The 13,808-nt window shown below is 43.6% G+C and overlaps 1 protein-coding gene across 6 annotated transcripts in view; it reads right to left on the reverse strand.

The window, feature by feature from the left end:
- The window catches only part of MAP2K6 (mitogen-activated protein kinase kinase 6), a 118,579-nt gene that overhangs the window by 45,278 nt on the left and 59,493 nt on the right, over window positions 1-13,808 (reverse strand). Inside the window, exon 1 of one of the 6 annotated variants that reach the window (XM_047707142.1) lies at window positions 6,534-6,557. The exons of 4 other annotated variants lie outside the window; for them this stretch is intronic. The gene's annotated coding sequence lies outside the window, so the exon portion shown is untranslated. Of the gene's footprint in view, window positions 1-434; window positions 573-6,533; window positions 6,558-13,808 lie in introns of those variants that run through there. One more of the 6 variants, XM_047707138.1, reaches the window with a different exon arrangement.

Here is a 13,808-nt window from a genome sequence, read left to right on the forward strand (position 1 = left end):
CTCTTCTTCATTTCTAACTCAGCTCTTACAAGAGAGATGGCCAGAGAGATAGCTATTTGTGGGGAAAAGTGCCTTTGAAAAAGAGAGCAATGAATTATTCTACCCTAGCAACTGACAATTAGCAACTCATGATTATACTATAACACCACAAATCATTAAAACATCTCTGCAAAGAAAGAGTATGAAAGAGAGAGAGAGAGAGAAGCCCTTGGCACAGAGGCTAAAGGAATAAATGACCAAGACAAAAACAAAGTCCCCAAGATGTGAGAGGGAAGGCTCCTGCTTCTCTTCTGACACCAACAAGAAAAATACTTGCAGGAGACACACAAAACCCGGTTGAACGACATCATCAAAATCCACCCTGCCTTCATTTTCGACAGCACATCAAATCAAAAATCACAGACACAGGCACCAAAATTCCATCATTCACTTACTTGCCCATCCCTGAAAGAGGAGCCCAGTGAGAGGCCGGGAGTGACTCTGATGAGGTTTTCAAGGCGGCAGGCAGGGCTCACAGAACACCACCACACACCAGGCTTTCTTCCCTCAGCTCTGAAGACCACACTTCAGCAGAGAGAGGCAGCTTTGAAGAGACTCCGCCCTCCCAAGCATGGACTGCTGCAAACCTCTCGAGTTTATTGTTCCCAACAAACCGCAACTTCACAAAGAAAGGAGAGTGGGTCCGTTTGGACACCAAGGTGTGACATTCATCGTGAACCAGACTTGGAAGAAAATACATCTCTAAAGCAATTCTGGACAGTCCTGCCTTTTCCAGCCTTTCTATAAATGCCTCTTTCATTTCTAAAGAGAAAGTACAACAATACGTGGTCAGTTTCCAGCTGTGTTGATTTCGAAGCAATCTGTTCCCCCAACAAGGCTGCCAACATTTAACACCACGTTAAAAACAAAAACAAGGGGCACCTGGGTGGCTCAGTGGGTTAAACCTGTGCCTTTGGCTCAGGTCATGATCTCAGGGTCCTGGGATAGAGCCCCATATCGGGCTCTCTGCTCAGCAGGGAGCCTGCCTCTCCACCCCCCACCCCACCTACTGCTCTGCCTAGTTGTGATCTCTCTCTCTCTCTCTCTCTCTGTAAAAACAAACAAAGTATCAGGGGAAGTGATGTAAATAATACAGCACCATGCTCAAGTATGTGAATGGCCCTTTCCCCTGATAGTCTAAAGCAAATACAAAAAATAAATCAGAAAGCAGGCTCCGGGCTGGGTCCCTTGCTAGCAACAACCTTCTCGGAAGGATAGAACACCCGTGTGCTCCTACAGACCTCAACAAGCGTGGCCCCCGGTTGGTGCTCTCCGCACAGGGCAAGCCTCGTTGGCTTGAGCCAGCCCTTGCAGAGCTACATGACATCAGCCCCGTGCCACACCCTGGCTTGTTCTCTCTGAAAACGGAGCCTCACCATGCACATATATTTGCAAACTTCATCTTAAAACCAAAGCCGGGTCATGATAATCCTGGCCGGGAGCAAAAATGGCACCGGAAAACAAAAACCTTGCCAAGAGTTAATCAACATTTCCCAGGCCGTGGAAATGTTCGCTAGCTTCAACCATACTGAAAATGATGGGGTCCTCGAGACCTCTTGCTCAGTACCCACGTGGACAGCCTGGGCACAAAGAGCTTCTCTCATGTATCTTATTACATAAAACAGAAGATGGTGCTCCGGAGCCAACCCAAACAGCAAGAGGATCCCCCGGGGTCCACAGAAGGTGGCATCATGAGGATAGGCGGATGCCTACCTATTGGTCAGCTTGGCCCAGAGGTGGGGGGAGGAGGGGGTGATGATGAGGGTTTATGATTATTGCCACAGCTTTACAAAAGGCTGGCATGGCTTCCGGTGCCAAATTTATTTTCAAAATCTCTTTCCCAATGTAAACGGGATTTCCAGCCAAGTCCCTGGCAACCTGGAGGCCTTGGCTGCCCTCTCCTTCATACTCGCATCTAGGCTCAAGTCCCAGGGGCGGCCGGCACTGCAATGGGTAGGGGAGTGTTATTAAATGTTATTAAATTATGATGATCAGATGCAAAGCAACGAACAGGGAGGGGCCGGGGGGAGGAAGTGCAGGAAGGAAGCTGGTTTGGCCACGCAAGGACTCAGATGTTCCTGTTCCCTCCAACCACTGGATCTCACCCACCACTGAGACTCCAGCCAGCGTGCCAACGTTCTGCACAATCACATAAAATTTGGAGAAAGAAAGCTGACAAGCTCAGGTTAAAACGTGCAGTCATTTGGATTTCAAAGAGGGAGAGGTATTTCCTAGGACCTTGCCTTTTAAGTTTTGTGTTGCCTCTGCTTAGAAAGCTCTAGCCCTCTTGCAGACAGGAACCCAGACTTCCATACCCAGCTCTTCTATCCCACGCCCCGCAGAACCCTCCCAGACCTTCCTGAACATTCCTCGTAGGTCACAGTCCACACCTCCAGCTTTCACATTTCAGCATCTCACGCAGAATGTGAACTCAGTGCACTTTACGGAACCTCTGACATTTTAGTTTAAAATGTCCACTCCATCTCTGTTGATGGGGAGGCTTTCGCCTCTGGAAAGACAGTATGAATGTTCCTCAAGAACCTAAAAATAGAACTAGCCTACAATCCAGTAATTGCACTATTGGGTATTTACCTAAAGACTACAGAAACATCAATTTGAAAGGATATACGCACCCCTATGTTTATCGCAGCCTTATTTACAATAGCCAAGTTATGGAAGCAGCCCAATTGTCCATGAATGGATCAATGGATAAAGAAGATGTGGCGTATATACACCAATGGATAAAGAAGACGTGGCGTATATACCCACATAATGGAATACAATTCACCCATATGAAAGAATGAAATCTTGCCATTTGTAACGACGTGGCTGGCGCTAGAGAGTATAATGGGAAGTGAAATAAGTCACAGGTTTCCCTCATTTGTGGAATTTAAGAAAAAAAATAAAGGGGGAAAAGAGAGAGAGGTACAAACCAAGAAATAGGCCCTTCACTAAAAGAACAAACTGACGGTTACCACAAGGAAGGTGGGAGAAATCAGTGGTGGGGATGAAGGAGGGCACTCGTGATGAGTACTGGGTAATGTATAAAATTATCGAAACACGGCATTATACACTTGAAACAATGTTAACACTGTACATCAGCTATACTGGAACTAAAATTCTAGAATTTAATAAATTTTAAAAAAACTAACCACTTAAAGCATTTTTTAAAATGTCCAATCTGTCTCAAGTGGATCTCCACAACTATCCTCCATGTACATTCCTCATACCATGTCTCGTAATCCCACATTCCTTTACGGTTGCCTTTCTGTGGTTATTTCTGCACTGATGACTTGTTTAGCACCTATCTTCCCAATACATGTTCATCACGGCATCGATTCTGCTCAGTGCCTGCACATCCTAAATGGTTGCTGACCGAATATTTGTTCTTCTCCCAACTGTTTTGAACATTAGTATTGAGCCCTTCAAGAAAAAGAAAGAAAGAAAGAAGAAAGGAAGGGAGGGGGTTAGGAAAGAAAGAGATAGGAGTAAAAATAGCACAAACTGAACACCAATAGACCTCATTTTAAATCTGAGTTATGCCCCTTATTAACACAGTGAGCCTGAAAAATGTTTCTTAAACTGTTTCCACAACCCGCTAATGGGAGATGAGAGACTCAAATCACTGAAAGGATCAGCTGCCATAACATGTGTGAAGACATCTAGCAGAGTCTCTCATATAACAGGTGTCCAATAGGTACAGTTTCTTTTCTCCATTCCATGTTTATTCTTCTATTTTTTTTTTTTAATATGAGCTAAATAGAATGTTCCCTGTACGGGCCGCTTATATCTTCAAATGTCCTCCTCTCTGTTCTTCCTCTCTTATGTTGTTTATGTTAATTACATTTTTCAAACATCTCATAGACTTGGAACCATCTTCTCTTGCTTCCCACTGACCATGGGAATGATTTCAGCTCCCCAAACTCGGGATCTCTAGCAGTGAGGCTTCCGAATCCATGTCTTTCTTTATCAAGGACTTCTTTTTTGAGAGCAGTTTTCAGTTCACAGCAAAATTGAAGGGAAGGTACAGAGATTTTCCCTAGACCCTAGACCCTCACACATCCATAGCCTCCCCATAATCGACACCCCCCGCCAGAGTGGTGCATTTGTTACAACTGATGAATTTACTGATGCATCATTTTCACCCCAAAGCCCATAGTTTACATTGGGTTTCATTCCTGCTGTTGTACATTTTATGGGTTCAGACAAATGTATACTGAGATATATGACATACACTGACATATACAGACATGTCTGGATATCATTATAGCCTCACTGTCCTAAAACTCCTCTGTGCTTTGCCTATTCACCGCCCCCCAACCCCTAGCAACCACTGATATCTTTCTACCATCTCCATAGTTTTGCCTTCTCCAGAATGTCACTCCGTGATATTCCTTTAAGGTTCTTTCATGTCTTTTCACAGCTTAATGGCACATTTCTTCTTAGCATTGAATAATATTCCATTGTCTGAGTGCACCATAGTTCATTAATCTGTTCATCTACTGACAGGCATTTTGTTGCTTCCAAGTTTTAGCAACTATGAATAAAGCTCCCAGAAATATCTGTGTGCAGGTAAAGCAACATGTCTCCTTTTTCACCGCTTCTTTCTAGATGATGACACGGTCACTTCCCGCCCAGTTCCTGGTACTAACCCCCCCACACACCCCCAATCAGATCTTTGTGGCTAAGAAGAAATTCCAAATGAAGTTCCTCACTAGGCTATCTCTATCTTTGAGCCAAAACTGTTAATAATTCACCCAAGAAGACACTGCAAGGAGCAAAAAAGATCATGAAGCTACAAATTCTTCTTTGAAAGGGTCAGGGGATAAGAAAAACCAGTTCCTATATTATCAGAGTAGATGTGATAAGACACTATAAATACCATATCATAAATACACAGGAGGCTCAAAGCAGGAGAGCAAAATGTAAAAAAAAAAAAAAGAAAAAAAAAGATCTCACAGGGGAAGTGGTATTTTAGGTGGTCCTTTGATCACTGGTAGAATTTAAGGGTACACAAGGATTGACTGGACTCATAGGTCTTCTTTTTCCATATTTAAATGTTTCCATTATAAATTTTTAAAGAATAATGGGTAAGATTTTGACAACCAGAACATGGAAATGCAACGGATGAGCTCCCAGGGGTGATGAGAAGGCCTTGTCTATACTCAAAGAACGTGTGACTTGTCTACTTTAGACAAAATAAAGGATGGTAGTACAGAGAAGCTAAAAGCATAGAATCAAAGACAGAATGACCAAAACTAATAATCTTCGAATTTCAGATTTAAGAAGAGGAGTCCTCTGTGTTGTTCCATTGAGGAGATCATGTCATGTCATCCACATTTCAAAAAAATAAAAATAAAAATAAATGTAACAAGATGAATCTAATATCTGCAGAATATTTTGAAAGTGTGATACACACACACACACACACACACACACATACACATACCTTTTGCGTTTTAAGCTTCCAGGTGTTGCTCATGTTTTCCCTGGAATGTTGTCATCCCCTGTCTGGTCAACTTTAACACTAAGTTCAAGCATGTTCTCCTCCAGGGAGCCTCCCATAAAAACACAGAATAACGGGGCACCTGGGTGGCTCAGTGGGTTAAGCTTCTGCCTTCAGCTCAGGTCATGATCTCAGGGTCCTGAGATCAAGCCCCACATTGGGCTCTCTGCTCAGTGGGGAGCCTGCTTCCCCCTCCCCGTCTGCCTGCCTCTCTGCCTACTTGTGATCTCTCTCTCTGTCAAAAACACACAGAATAAAGGCTCCTCATCTGCGTGGTCGCAGTAGTCTGGACATATCTTTAATGGCCCCCTTCCTAAATGGACTGACTGAACCCATCTGCTCACTCATGCCTTGCACCTGACTACAAGCTCTTCAAGGCCATCCCCCATGTCCCACCCATGGACAGGACAAGCGCTACACCCAAGAAGTACGAGGCAGTGACCACAGCCATCTGACTGATGAATACAACGCTTACACTTTATGGAGACAAAACCTCTAGGCTTTGGTAACTTACTGGATTAGAGGTGCAGACGATCAGAAGACAAGTGGTAATAGTAGCAGTAACAGTCATGGCAGTCACAGTTACAGTTGCAATTTGGCTTTTCCAGACTTCCATAATATTAAGTGAAAGAGGAGAGTCAGGCCCATTGGGGAGGACGATGGGGAGAAGGCAGATAAGGAGTTCTAAAACAGACGTGTTAAATACAACATGTGTATGGGGGGGGGGGGCTTGTGACAGATTTCAGGCAGATGAGTGGAGCGTAAAACAGAGGTGCAGGGAGGAAATAGGCAGATCTGGTGACAAATAGAAGTAGAGAGTTGAATGAGAGACCCGAAACAAAAAGGAGCAGGAGAATGGAAGGCAGTGAAGGCAAGAACATTCTGACAGAATGAGACACGAAGGAAGAATCAGTGAAAGATACAAAGAATTGCTAGATGTGTCGAAAAGGAATCAGCCCACCTGTTCAGAGCAGCACCATCAACTCACCCGGAAATGGTTCTGTCTTCAAAGAATGAAAGCACTCCGAGACCCTCCTTACAATGAGGTTGATGCTCTCCCTCTCTCTTTTTTTTTTTTAAGACCAGGTCGACCTGAACTCTGTTTTTTCCACGTTAACAATCTGATGCTAACTATGTGTTCTTGAAAGAACGTATAAGCAAATCAAGGCCAATGCCCTTGACTTGTGATCTGGGCCCAGAGTGAAGGTGGGAGGCAGGCAGTAGTTAGGTGGGGAATCCCCAGTGTCCGCACTCGTCTTCCTCATTTCTGTGCTGCTTCATTCATGAGTCTTTATTGAAAGGAAATGTACTCACATGGGTGTTAAATAAAATACCCCTTTAAAATATGGCAACAGGTTGCTAAGAAATTTAGCAATGTGTTTGGACTTTTCAAAATGGTGGACCAAGTTTTGGTTAAGATTTAAAATTAGCACTCCTATTTTAGAGATAAATACTGAAATGTCTCCAAATGAAATAATGGGATTGGCGGGTTTGCTCAAAAGAATATGGTGGAGGGGATTTGGGCGGGGGGCGGTGGAGATATAGAGGAAATTAGATTAGCCATGAGTTGGTAACTGTCAAAACTGAGCGATGGATACATGGTGGCTCATTGTACCATGTACCTTTGAATCTGTTTGAAATTTCCCAAAATATAAAGATTTTCTTAAATAGCTACTGAATTACACAAAACTCTCCTTTAATACTTAAAACGGAGGGATAGTGAGTAAGAGGGTTGAATTTTTTTTCTCAGGAGAAGTGAATTATTTTTCCCCCCTGGTCCAAGGTTACACTTTTAATAGCACTGTGATCACCTCCCTTCTAGCCAAGGAAAACTACAGAGGAGTAACTCTGACCCAACCAAGCTGCATGAAGACTAAGAAATGCGAAGAAATACAGAGGAGAGTTCTTTGTCTGTAAAACCCTGCTAAGGGTTACCAGGCTAGAATCTACCCTGCCTCTCTCCCAATTTCATCCCATTTCTCCTGTTGAGCTATGATCTGCCATGATGCCATTAACCCGTGAGGTAAGGTACACCTTAAAAAGAGGCCTCAGAAATTCACCTCTGTAAGAATGTGTTTTATTAGCTTACATAATGCCCTTTTTTAATAAAAACTCTTAGGAAAAAAACGTGTGTCATCAATGATTAGAAGAGTTGAGGGGCACCTGGGTGGCTCAGTGGGTTAAAGCCTCTGCCTTCAGCTCAGGTCATGATCTCAGGGTCTTGGGATCGAGCCCCACATCAGGCTCTCTGGTCAGTGGGGAGCCTGCTTCCCCCTCTCTCTGCCTGCCTCTCTGCCTGCTTGTGATCTCTGTCTGTCAAATAAATAAATAAAATCTTTAAAAAATAATAATAATAATTAGAAGAGTTGGCTTCTCCTATATAAATGATCAACCTTTGCCTATGGATGATGTGAATGTTTTTCTTCGTGCTTCCTTCCTTGGGTTGATGGCTAAAAAGCTTACAGCCAAACTGGGACTCATGTTTGTATTCATGTCTCAGTAGGTATTTTTTGTTTGTGTCTTTAATAACATTTTATTGTGGAACATCTTACATACATGTGAAAGTAAACAAGACAGTCATGATCAATCCACATGAACCCAATCCTTAGCTTCACCAAATATCAACTCATGGCCAATTTTGTTTCATCTATAGCCAGCCCATCTCCCAACATCAAATCATTTCATCCATAAATATTATCAAATATCCCCAAAAGAAATTGGCTGTTTTTTTTAGAAAAAGATTCTCTTTATTTATTTGAGAGAGAGAGAAGGAGGGAGAGAGCAAGCATGAGTGGGGGGAAGGGAAGAGCAGAGAGGGAGAGAGAATCTTAAGCAGACTCCGTGCTGCCTGCAGAGCCTGACGTGGGACTCGGTCCCACGACCCTGAGATCATGACCGGAGCTGAAACCAAGAGTCAGACACCTACCAACTGAGCCACTCAGTCCCAGAAACTGATTATTAAAAAACAAACAAACAAACAAACAAACCCCCCACGCACACACATAACAGCATAATTACATGCCAACGAATAAGTAATTTCTTCCTATCTACTCAGTGTTCAAAACTCTAATGGTCTCATAAATATCTCAAATATTTTTAGGTTACAATGTGTTTGATCAGGTTCAAAATTAGGTCTATGTTTTATGATGGCTTGATAAAGTTTCTTGACTCTCTTTATCTGTTAGCTCTCTCTCCATTTCTTTCTGTCTACCCCTTCCTGTGCATGAAATTGTTTTGTTGAAGAAATCTGGTTATTTGTTCTATAAAGTTTCCTACTGGATGTTGCCAATCAGATCCCCTACTGATACACACACTCCTCTGTACATTAGAGCTTGACCAGATTCAAACTGGACTTTTTTGCTTGGCAAGACTCCTTCACAGGTGGTCTCATTTACTTTGTATTCATGTTAAATTGCTGCATTATACACATCCTCGTGAACTCTCTTAAACTCCGGATGGAAAAAGGAAGAAATAAGTAAATAATCCCTCAACAACACTTGGTATTCAACAAAATTTTTCATCTTTGTCAATTTGATAAGTAAACAAGAGTACTTTGTTGTTTATTACATTTTTAAAATATTTAATAAAGCTGAGTATTTTTACATGTCTACTGATACCTGTATTTTTCTATGAACTGCCTGTTCAAAATATCAGCTCATTTTATATTATTGTTATTATTTTAATTGAAGAGAAGACATTACCCTTTGGTAGTTTGTGTTGCACCATGCACACACATACACACACACACACACACACACACACACACACACACATCTGGGGTTATTTCCCTTTTGGATAATACAAATTAAAAATTCTACATTCCTTTATGGCCTCGGCATTTTTATAAAGCAGGAAAATTGTTTCCTCTTCTCCAAATGGCTAGATAGCTGTCCCCATACCACCTGTTAATCTGCCCATTTGTTCCTCCACCAATTTTATACACCATGTTTTTAAGACAAGGGTAGGGAGGGCCAGAGGAAGGGAGAGAGAAGGAATTCCAAGCAGGATCCACACCCAGCACAGAAACGGACGTGGGACTCAATCCCAGGACCTTGACCTCAGGACCTGAGCCAAAATCAAGAGTCAGACATCTAACCAGCTGGGCCAGCCAGGTGCCCCATACACCTATTTAATACATATACCTCTTCTATAAGTTCATTGGCTTTCCATATCAAAAAATAATTAAATATGACAGTCACTGCAGACATCTTCACTTGATTCTGACTTTAAGAAAACTCTTTCAGGGGCCTCTGTCTTGCTCATTCAATGGAGCATGTGACTCTTGATCTCAGGGTTATAAGTTCAAGCCCCACACTGGGCATGGAACGTTCTTAAAATAAAATTTTAAAAAGTTTATAAAACAAGAAAAAGAAAACTTTCTAGGCTTACTCCGTAAAAGAATGACGCTGAGCTTAGATTCAGTTTGGTTGAAGAAGTATATGACTACGCACATTTTGGTGAGTGAAGTAGGCTAATAATGGTTCCCGAGATGTACCCATATCCTAATCCTTGGCACCTGTGCACCATTACCATGGTAACAATTTTGCAGATGTGATTAAATTAAGGATCTTGTGATAAGGAGATTATCCTGGATTAACCAGCTGGGCCCTACATGCCATCAGAAGTGCCCTTACAACAAAGATGGAAGGGGAGGTTAGACTCACCCAGAGAAGATGGAGGCCAAGCCTGGGAGAAAGGAGCCACAGGCTGAGAGGTGCTGAGGAACATGTCAGCTCCCAGCAGCTACATGAGGCAAGGAAAGGATTCTCCCCCCAGAGTCTCTGGAAGGGGGCCTGGCCCACCCACACCTTGATTTCATACTTTTGGCCTTCCAAGTGTGACAGAATAAATTTCTACTGTTCTCAGCAACCAAGTTTGCACTAATTTGTTACAGCAACTACAAGAAACTAATACAGTGAATTATTAGAAATGGACACTGAGGGGCGCCTGAGTGGCTCAGTCAATTGGGCGTTGGACTCTTAGTTTCAGCTCAAGTCCTGATCTCAGGGTCCGGGGACTGAGCCCCACATCAGGCTGTGTGCTGAGCATGGAGTCTGCTTAAGATTCTTTCTCCTCTCCCTCTGCACCACCCCCCGCGCACACTTGCTCTCTCTCTCTCTCTCAAATAAATTAATTTTTTTTAAAGAAAAAAATGGATACTGAATTTTACCAATTTATCTCTCAAAACGTATCCAATGTCTCTCCTACCACACCCACGCTGCTCTCTACCAAATATATGTCTCACTTTTCCCTTTCTCTTACCCCTTTGTTTCCTTCTCAACTATCTCCAAAGCATCTTGTGACCCTACAACGCCCTACAACTTGCCACTATCTCCAAAGCATCTTGTGACCCTACAACGCCACTGGTGATAGAAACACCTAGAAGGTCTTAACCTGACGATAGAAGGGGTCAACACAAGCAACACTGAGACGTTAATTGCAAACTAGAAGAAACGGGTATGGGGAGATGGAGCCATCCTCCTCCTCAGTGGGTGCCCTTTACTGGAACAAAGAAGGAGTCGATCTGACCTCCTTCCAATTCTTTCTAACTCAATGACATCTCAGAGGAAAACTAAGAAATGCAGCTCTTTCCCCCGGCCTGTGGCACATTCTGGAATCCCTTATGCCCCCCCTGCCAACAAGAAACAAGAAACCATGGCCAAAGCAGTATCAAAAACCTATGGCAGGATCCTTCACCTTGACACTCCAACCCTCCAGCCTGAAAGAGCTCAGTAGAATCCTCTGCACCAGGCTTGTTTCTGCAAGATCTCGTCACCTTCTTTCCAGGGAGGCCGGGGGGTCCTGGGGGTCGTGTTTTGCAAGCCACAGCCTGGCCAAAGACCGTGATGGGCTCTGCCTTTTGGTCTGCCCCGTCCTCTTGTGGCTTTAGCGCATCTCCCACTGGTGACACTCCAGGTGAGAGGTTCCTAAGGGTCCCATAGCTTCCAAAAGACCAATAGCTTCGAGAAAACCACAACGTTTAAATGTGATTTTTCTGAGAATAGAATACTAATCTACGAAAGCCAACAACTTAATTTCAAATCAGAATTTTTTATGCTAATCTACTTATACAGCAAACCTAATGATTTCAGATCCTGTGGGGCCCTGAAGGGAAAATTCCACAGTCCCACAGAAAGACGAAGACTCCATTTTTTTACTCCTGGATAAACCTCTGTCACCACAATTAACAAGTATTGCTTCGGGCAGTGCTATGAGTCAGGCTGTCAAAAGCAGTGGAGTTCTCTAGTCTTGGGTAGTAAGTCCAGAAATCTTTCCAGACAGTCACCTTGAAACATGTACATCAGTTAATCTGCAAGACTCAGCACCTCCCCCGCAAAAAAAGTAAAAATTCTTTACTGCACAGGGGGAATGTTCCACCTACCTATGTGATCAGAAATGTGAGTCAAATGGAGGAGGGGGTGGGAAGGCCCTGGGTAGCTCAGTCGGTAGAGTGTCTGCCTTCAGCTCAGGTCATGATCCCAGGGTCCTGAGATCGAGCCCTGTGTCAGCAGGGGAGTCTGCTTCTCCCTCTCCCTCTGTCCCTTCCCCCCTGCTTGTGTTTGCACCCTCCCTCTGTCTCTCTCTGTCTCTCAAATAAGTAAATAAAATCTTTAAAAAGGAAAATAAATAAATAAATACGCCCTGGGATGTCTCATTCACACCATTGCCTCTGGGTGTCCTTAAGCTGGCTTTAATGGCTCACCAAAACACTCTGAGGAGACGACTTAAAATGATCCTTAGAGGCACTGATTTTACAAAACTAAGTCAGAGGGGGCGCCTGGGTGGCTCAGTGGGTTGAGCCGCTGCCTTCGGCTCAGGTCATGATCCCGGAGTCCTGGGTTCGAGCCCCGCATCAGGCTTTCTGCTCAGCAGGGAGCCTGCTTCCTCCTCTCTCTCTGCCTGCCTCTCTGCCTACTTGTGATTTCTCTCTGTCAAATAAATAAATAGAATCTTTAAAAAAAAAAAAAAAACTAAGTCAGAGATTCTTACTGGACTGACTTCAGTTGACTATTGCTGATGGCAATTCTCACAAGCCTTGATTATTGGAGTGCAGTCAGAAGGACTGGGGGGCGCGCTGGTCCAACCAAGTTATAGAAGGCCCAGTTGGAAGACCCCTCCCCATGACCCTGGGAGGAGGAGGCCGAGCGGGAAGGAACTAAGCGTAGTGCTCACGGGCAGTAAAACCTTGAGAAGGTATTCATCCGAGCCCCAACGTTAAAATGGGAGTATCAGCATTGACCTTATTGCAATAACATGAGCTAAGCACGACAGACAGTGCCAGTGGATAAAAGCATGTTGGATACGAGGATGCTAAAAATTGCCAGGTCAGGCTACGCTGCTGGTTTGGGCAGGTGCTTCCTTATTAACAAGTAGCTGCTTGTGAGAATAATAAAAGCAACGAATCCTTACTGAGAAGTTCCTATGCGCGAGGCACGGGTCTCAGCTTTGCACATAAACTTTTTTTTTTTTTTTCTGGTAAAGATTTTATTTATCTGACAGACAGAGATCACAAGTAGGCAGAGAGGCAGGCAGAGAGAGAGGGGGAAGCAGGCTCCCAGCTGAGCAGAGAGCCCAATGTGGGGCTCAATCCCAGGACTCTGGGATCATGAACCGAGGCGAAGGCAGAGGCTTTAACCCACTGAGCCACCCAGGTGCCCCTGCACATAAACTCTTAATGTACTGATCAGTACCACTGCATGGGATAAATATTACTGCCTCTAGATACATGGAGAAATACATGAAGCTTTACAGACCTCAGAAGCCAGCTTTCCCATATAATATAACAGTATTCAGTCCTTTGATCACAATTACTTCTCATCACAGGTCTAGTTCTATTAGCTTGTAGAAGGATTATTGCTGAACTGCGTCCAGACTATGCACAAAATCTGGGCTCCTGAAGTAAAAGTTCTGGGTCAAATTCTCCGTGCAGCCTGTCTACCCCTATGCCCGGAGGTCTTGAGATAACAAACACAGGTTATAAAGCTGTTCACCGGGAACTACTGTGACAGGACCTGAGGTCTATCAGGAGATCAAGAGTCAACTGAAAATCTATATATATATTGCCATGAACTTTGTCCAAAACATTTCACCAAACCTTTCTGGACTTTGGTTCCCCTGATTCTAACATGGAAGACATTCCATCAATAAAACTAGCTGATTTTTCTCATTAAATGGTATTTGGAGGAGCACGCCACCCATTTCGTCCTTGATGTCACCAAGTTTTCTATTGGGTGATAGCTCTGTGGTATGTTTGTAAACTCGC

The sequence above is a fragment of the Lutra lutra genome, chromosome 16 (assembly GCF_902655055.1).
Source record: "Lutra lutra chromosome 16, mLutLut1.2, whole genome shotgun sequence".
Taxonomy (NCBI): domain Eukaryota; kingdom Metazoa; phylum Chordata; class Mammalia; order Carnivora; family Mustelidae; genus Lutra; species Lutra lutra.